At 47.1% G+C, this 6,056-nt stretch overlaps 1 pseudogene; it reads left to right on the top strand.

Annotated features, from left to right (window-relative positions):
• The first annotated feature begins 4,066 nt into the window (after positions 1 to 4,066).
• Positions 4,067 to 4,970, top strand: LOC118588681 (annotated as a pseudogene).
• The last annotated feature ends 1,086 nt before the right edge of the window (positions 4,971 to 6,056 follow it).

Genomic DNA, 6,056 nt, shown 5'->3' with positions numbered 1-6,056 from the left:
GGGGAGAGGAGAATTTCCAAGGCCCTTTGGCCCACTTGGAAAAGCACAGGAAAGGCTGATGTAGAAGGAAGTACTGTCCTAAATCCCACCATGAGGAGGCATGCTTTGTTCTCTTCCAAGACAGGGTCTCTGTGTAGCCCTGGCTGTCTGGGAACTCGATCTGTAGACCAGGCTGGCCTCAAACTCAGGGTTCCTCCTGAGTGCTGGAATAGAAGGTGTGCACCACCACTGCCCATAAATTGTGAGGGTTTGGTTTGGTGCTTGTTTTTTGTTTGTTTTTCAAGACAGGGTTTCTCTGGGTAGTTTTGGTGCCTGTCCTGGATCTTGCTCTGTATAGCCCAGGCTGGCCATAACTCACAGACATCTGCCTGGCTCTGCCTCCCGAGTGCTGGGATTAAAAGCATGCACCACCACCGCCGCCCTGCTTGGTTTGGTTTTTTAAATTTTTTTATTTTTATGTCCTGGTGGTGGTGGCAGCTGTGGCGAACACCTTTAATTATAGCACTTCAGGAGGCAGAGGCAGGTGGATTTCTGAGTTTGAGGTCAGCCTGGTTTACAGAGAGAGATCCAGGACAGCCAAGGCTATTCAGAGAAACTCTGTTGCACTGTGAGACTTAATAAATTAACCTTGAATTGGGGGTGGGGCTGGTGACTAGTTGACAGGAATTAGCCAAGGAGAGGACAGAGGAGCCAGGAATGCATTAGATGCAGAGAAGTAAGGAGGGTCTTAGATGGTTTGTTTTTTGGAGGGTTGGGACTGATGGAGAGACGCTCCCTTGCTAGGTCTCTGGCCAAAAAGCAAGGTCAGCTGGTTGCTTCTCAGCTTCTCTCTAGCAGGTTTTCATCCCAACATCTGACTCCCGAGTCTTTATTGGTAAATAGAACAACTTGTTAAAAACAACAAAACCCTGTCTCTAAAACAAGATTTATATGTATGTGGGGTTTTTGTTTGTTTGTTTGTTTTTTGGGTTTTTCAGGACAGGGTTTCTCTGTGTAGTTTTGTGCCTTTCCTGGAACTCACTTGGCAGCCCAGGCTGGCCTTGAACTCACCAAGATTAAGGGCGGCCGCCGCCGCCGCCACCACCACCACCACCACCACCACCACCTAGCGTATGTGTGTTTTGCCTGCATATTTTGTCTGTGTGCATTGCCTTTTGAAGCCAGAGAGGGTGTTGGATCCTCTGGAACTAGTTACAGACTACTGTAGCTGCTGTGTGGGCGCTGGGAACTGAACTGAGGTCTTCAGAAGAGCAACCAGTGCTGTCAACCCAGCTGTCTCTCCAGCCCCATTGTTTAGATTTGTTTAAAAAATTATTTTGTTTTAGCCAGGTAGTGGTGGCACACGCCTTTAGTCCCAGCACTCGGGAGGCAGAGGCAGGCGGATCTCTGTGAGTTCGAGGCCAGCCTGGTCTACAGAGTTCCAGGACAGGAACCAAAACTACAGAGAAACCCTGTCTCAAAAAAAAAATTACTTTGTTTTGAGACAGTGTCTGTATAATCCTGACTGGCTATTGTGTCTCTGCAGACCAGGCTCCAACTCACAGAGATTCTCCTGCCTCTGCCTCAGGAGTACTGGGAATGAAAGACGTGTGCCATAAGGTTTGTTTTTTATGTGTATGAGTGTTTTTGCATATGTGTGTGTGCACCAAGTGTGTCCCTGGTGCCCAAGGATCAGAAGAGGGTGTTGGATCGTCTGGACTATGTGGGTGTGGGAACCAAACCCAGGTCCTCTGAAAGAACAAGTGTTCTTAACCATTGAGCCATCTCCAGCTCTCCCTACTCCCATTTTGATATTTTTATTTTACAGAGATCCGCCTGCCTCTGCCTACCGAGTGCTGGGATTAAAGGCGTGTGCCACCAACACCCGGCGACATGAATCCTTTCAAAGGTGTTCACTGCATTTGCAGAGGACCCAAGTTCAGTTTTCAGCCCACATCAGGCAGTGACTCACAACTACCCATAACTCTAGCTCCAGGGAATTGAACTCCACCTGGCCTCCAACGACTCCTTTAGGACACAGACACTCACACACACACACACACTCACACACACACACAATTTAAAAAACAGCCGGGCAGTGGTGGCATATGCCTTTAGTCCTAGCACTAAAGGGATCTCTGTGAGTTCGAGGCCAGCCTAGTCTACAGAGTGAGTGTTCCCAGACAGCCAGGGCTACAAAACAGACAACATCAAAACAAACCAGGAGTCACTGGCCTGGAGAGAGTTTGGGGTAAGAACTGTGGCCTGCTCTTACAGGGGACCTGGGTTCTCTTACCAAGCACCCACAAGGTGATTGATAGCTGTTAGGAATTTAATGCCCTCTTCCGATCTCTGCAGGTACCAGGCACACACTTGGTACACACACATACACGAAGCCGAGACACTCAGAAGTAAATCTATGAAAGGGGTTGCTTGCTTTTATTTTCCGTGTGTACACATGTCTCGGTGTGCTTGTGTTGCCTGGCTTTTACATGAAGGCTGCCGATGGAACTCAAGTCCTCACGTTTGAGGGGTAGACCCTACCAGGGGAGCCATCTCTCCAACTCTCCCGTTACAAGCTTCCATTCCCTGTTACTTCAGGATGAGGAGTTCAAGGAAACTGAACTCATCTTTGTCTCTGGTCTTTTAAAAATATTTTCCTATTTTTTTTTCAGACTTGTTCACGTGTGTGAATGTTTTGCCTCCATGTGCGTATGTGTACGCATGTGTGGTGTCCACAGAGGTCAGAAGAGGGTGTTGGACCTCTGGAAATGGAGTTATGAATGGTTATGAGCCGCCATGTGGGTGCTGAGAACCAAACAAGTTCTCTAGGAGAGCGCTGGGCAATCATCTCTCCAGTCTTATAATGTTTGTTTTAAAATAAAACCTCCAGGGGCCGGAGAGATGGCTCAGAGGTTAAGAGCACCGACTGCTCTTCCAGAGGTCCTGAGTTCAATTCCCAGCAACCACATGGTGGCTCACAACCATCTGTAATGAGATCTGGTGCCCTCTTCTGGCCTGCAGGGACACATGCTGTATACATAATAAATAAATAAATCTTCAAAAAAATTTAATTAATTAATTAATTAAAACTTCCAGGCTAGAGAGATGGCTCAGCAGTTAAGAGCACCAACTGCTCTTCCAGAGGACCTGGGTTGATTCCCAGCAAACCACATGGCAGCTCACGACAGTCTGTAACTCCAGTTCCAGGGGATCTGACACCCTCACAGACATACATGCAGGCAAAACACCAACGCACATGAAGTAAGAATAAATAAATTATAAAAACTAAATAAATAAAAAGTTCAGCCTAGAGAACTGGCTCGGTGGTTAAGAGCACTTGTTCTTGCAAAGCACCTGGCTTCAATTTTCAGTATCCTCATGGTGGCTCACAACCATCGGTTAACTCCAGTTCCAGGGGCTCTAACGCCCTCCTCAGACCTCAAAAGGCACCAGACATGCATGTGGGACATAGACATACATGCAAGCAAAACACCCATACACATAAAGTAAAAATTGAATTACATTTTTAAATTTTTTAAAAATAGAACTTTCGGGGTGGGGATTTAGTTCAGTGGTAGAGCGCTTGCCTAGCAAGCACAAGGCCCTGGGTTCGATCCTCGGCTCAATAAATACATAAATAAAAACAGAACTTTCGTCAAGTTACTAAGTTTATCTAATTTGATAAGAGATCTTATTATACAGGAACCTTCAACTTATAAAGCTGGCCATGGTGGTTTACCTGTGTAACTCCAGCACTCTGGAGGCCAGGCAGTAAGAGTGCTACCAGTATGAGCCTAGCTGTGATTCCATAGAGAAGTTGACCAAATCAGGCTACAGTGAGACTATAATAAAAACAGATGAATAATGTTATGAAACTTTGAGGTAAACAGTGTCGCCTACATTGGCCTCAAACTTGAAATCTTCTTGCTTAAGGCCCTCCCTCAAATGTCAGAATTACAAGTGTGTCGTGCCCAGCTTTTATCATTACTGATTGTGAGCCATCTCCAACTCTGTTATTATTACATTTTATTTAGTGTGTGTGTGTGTGTGTGTGTGTGTGCACTCGCGTGTGCGTGCGTGCACCATGGTGCCAGTGGAGTTCAACAGACACCTTGTGAGAGTTGGTTCTCTCCCAGGGTTCCAGGGGTCAAACTCAGGCTTCAGCCTCTGTGGCAGGTGCCTTTATCCACTGAGCCATCTTGCACCTCTCCCCTTTTAAAAATAATTAACTGCTGGGCATGGTGGTACAAGCCTTTAATCCCAGTGCTCAAGACACAAAGGCAAGCAGATCTCTGTAAGCCTGAGGCCAGCCTGATCAACATAGCAAGTTCCAGGCCAGTCGCAGCTACATAGTGAAACCTTGTCTGAAATAAATAGCCTTTCGGCTTGGCTGTTCTCCCGCACAGGGGGCAGCCGTGGCGCCCAGCCGAAATGGCCTGATCCTCAAGTCCCACTTACACAAGAATTGACAGCAGCGAGTGGACACTTGGTTTAACCAGCCAGCACGCAAGATCCGCAGATACAAGGCCCAGCAGGTGAAGAGTGCGGCTTTACCCTTCGCCCCCCTGGGATCCCAGCAGGCCCAGGGTGAGGTGCCCTAGAGTGAGCTGGCTGGAAGAACTCGGGGTGGCTGGTATCCACAGGAAAATGGCTCGCACCAGCGGCATCTCTGTGGACCCAAGGAGACGAAACAATCCACTGAGCCATACAGGTCAATGCGCAGCGCCTGAAGGAGTTCCTCTCTGACTTCATACTCTTCCCCAAAGAAGGGAGATTGTTCTGCTGGAGAATCGAACCCTCAGACATCAAAACAGGACCTGTGATGCCCATCCAGAAAGTCTACAAGACGGAGAAAGCCAGAGTCGTCACAGAAGAGAGGAACTTAAAGGCTTTTGCCGGTCTTCGTGGCTAGGGCCAATGCCTGGCTCTTCGGCATCTCAGCAAAAAGGACGAAGGAAACCGCCGAGCAAGATGTTGAAAAGAAGTGATGCACTGTTGGAGTACTGCTATACATTTTCCATACAGCAAATGAATGAATGAATGAATGAACGAACGAACGAACGAACGAATGAATGAATGAATGAAGAATGAAATAGTAGATTGTTGGCCAGGTGGTGATGGCGCACTCCTTTAATCCCAGCACTCGGGAGGCAGAGGCAGATGGATCTCTGTGAGTTTGAGGCCAGCCTGGGCTACAGAGTGAGTTCCAGGAAAGGCGCAAAGCTACACAGAGAAACCCTGTCTCGAAAAAAAAAAAACAACAAAAAAAGGAGATTGTTGACTGTTGTTACATGATTGAATTTTAATTGATTTGTTTTTGTTCTTAGAAGTATCGCTTCTTGTTTTGCTCCCTTTTTGAAAGGTTTCTTCACTTAACAGTTTCATCAAGCTGGGCACATTATTTAGCTCCAAATGCTTACTTAGACTGAATGTTTAAAGAAATTAAATGGACCACTGGCCTCTGGGCTATCGAAGGTGAAGGTGTTTGCAAGACTAACGCCCCGACTTCAGTCGCTGGGGATGCTCTCCGTGCAAGGAGAGAACCAACAGCCACAGCTGTCTTCTGACTTCCACATGTGCGCGTCACACACACACACACACACACACACACACACACACACACACATTTATTTTTAAGTAATAAAGGGCTGGAAAGATGATTCAGTGCATAAGAGCACATGTGCTGCTCCTGCCGAGGACCCGAACTCAATCCCGGCATGTGTCAGAAGGGTCACGGAGCCCTTAACTCTAGTTCCAGGACCTCTGAAAGCACCTGCATTCACCTGCACAAGCACACACTGAGGCAGGCACACACACACACACACACACACACTTAAAATCATCAATATTTTATTGCAATAAGGAGCTGGAGAAATTGCTCAGTGGTTAAGAGCATTTGCTATTCTTGTGGAGGACCCAGGTTTGGGTCTGGCACCTCGTTCTGGTTGTCCTTGATTCCAGTTCAGGGGATATGGCACCTCTTCTGGCTTCTGAAGGCACCAGGCAACACATTCAGTGCACATACCTACTTGCAGATAAATATACTCATACATATAAAAATAATAAATCTTGGC

The sequence above is a fragment of the Onychomys torridus genome, chromosome 8 (genome assembly GCF_903995425.1).
Source record: "Onychomys torridus chromosome 8, mOncTor1.1, whole genome shotgun sequence".
Taxonomy (NCBI): Eukaryota; Metazoa; Chordata; class Mammalia; order Rodentia; family Cricetidae; genus Onychomys; species Onychomys torridus.
The sequence above is the reverse complement of the archived record's forward strand: the minus strand, read 5'-3'. Positions and strand labels throughout refer to the sequence as shown.